The sequence below is a fragment of the Kryptolebias marmoratus genome, linkage group LG10, assembly GCF_001649575.2.
Source record: "Kryptolebias marmoratus isolate JLee-2015 linkage group LG10, ASM164957v2, whole genome shotgun sequence".
Classification (NCBI taxonomy): Eukaryota; Metazoa; Chordata; class Actinopteri; order Cyprinodontiformes; family Rivulidae; genus Kryptolebias; species Kryptolebias marmoratus.
This window is the reverse complement of record NC_051439.1, coordinates 2409169-2410600: the sequence shown is the minus strand read 5'-3', so window position 1 is coordinate 2410600 and position 1432 is coordinate 2409169.

Here is a 1432-nt window from a genome sequence, read left to right as displayed (position 1 = left end):
ATGTTTTTGAAAGCTGAAATCTGAGACCTCCTCCTCTGTTTAATGTTGGTTTCTCCTTTTTGACATAGATGGCTTCTTTTACCCCCCTCTCGAACCATCTGTCTTCACATTGTCTTCACATCTCAGCTTTAAAAGCTCAACTCCACACTCTCTATTTCGGAATTGAGAAAGCTCCTCGGATGAGAAGCGAAACGTCTTCAGCTACAGAATAGAAGTCCAGTTGTTTTTGTTTTTTAACTTTTTTTTGAGTAATTTGATTAGGGCTGCGATAGTCAATTCAAGGCCGTAAACTCTTATCCTTTTCAACGAAAAAGAAGCCGGCACCAACGTGGAAGGACGGATGATACCTGAAGATAGCAATTCTTCTATGTATGTTTTCATAGACTCTCGCTCAGGTCCGGAGAGGTTAAACAGGCAACAGGGTAAGAGTTCAATAGAGCAATCATAGGGCCGATGGGGGGGGGGGGAGATAACGCTTTGATCTTGCTAAAAACTGGGGCTAAATCATGGTACTCTCGAGGAACGTTAGACAGTTCGATCTTCTCAGGGGTCTCTTCTTTAGGAGGCAAAACAGGCATGGCTGACTGAAGACAATTCTGCAAGCAGTAATTGCTCCAGGATTCTATTCACTTTTCAGCCCAGTTGATTACCGGGTTGTTTGTGGAGCCATGGGTAACCCAATATCATTTGAGGAGTGGGAGAAGAAAAAACAAAAACTCACCCACTTCGTGATGATTACCGGTGGCCATGACGTGGAGATTAGAAACCCGATGAGAGATGTGAGTGATGATCTGTCCGGAAATATCCAATCCTGGTAGATGAGCTGATATTTCCTGAAGGGGGAGTTGAAGTCTGTGGACGAGATCTTCTGAAACAAGGCTCTGTTCTGCCCCTGAGTCCACTAGACTGCACGGAGATTTTGATTTGTTCTTTAGAGAGAGTGGTATGTAAGAAAAAAATGGGGACCGAGTGGTTGGGTAAGACTGCTCAATGAGACTCCCAGTTCATCTAGTGAGCTGTGCCTTTTCCCTGGAGTGGGCACTGAGCGCGGATATGACGTTTATCTCTGCAGTAGAAACACTTTTCGGCTTCAAAACGCTGCTGCCCCTCTTCCTGACTGAGTCTAAATCTACCAATTTGCATAGCCTCGGGTTCTGTTGTGGTAGTACTGGATTGATTGTTTTGTTCACTGATTTGCGGGTATGTATCGGAAGAAAAAGAAGAAGTGTACCTCCATCCCTTCTCACGTTGTCTCTCTCTCAGACGGTTGTCGAGCCAAATTGTCAGCGAGATGAGATCCTCCAGAGAACGTGGCTCATCCCTCCCGGCCAACTGGTCCTTGATGGGGTCCTGCAGGGTGTTAAAAAAAGCTCCTTTCAGTGCCTGTGCATTCCAGCCGGAAGATGCAGCGAGGGTCCGGAAATTGATGGCA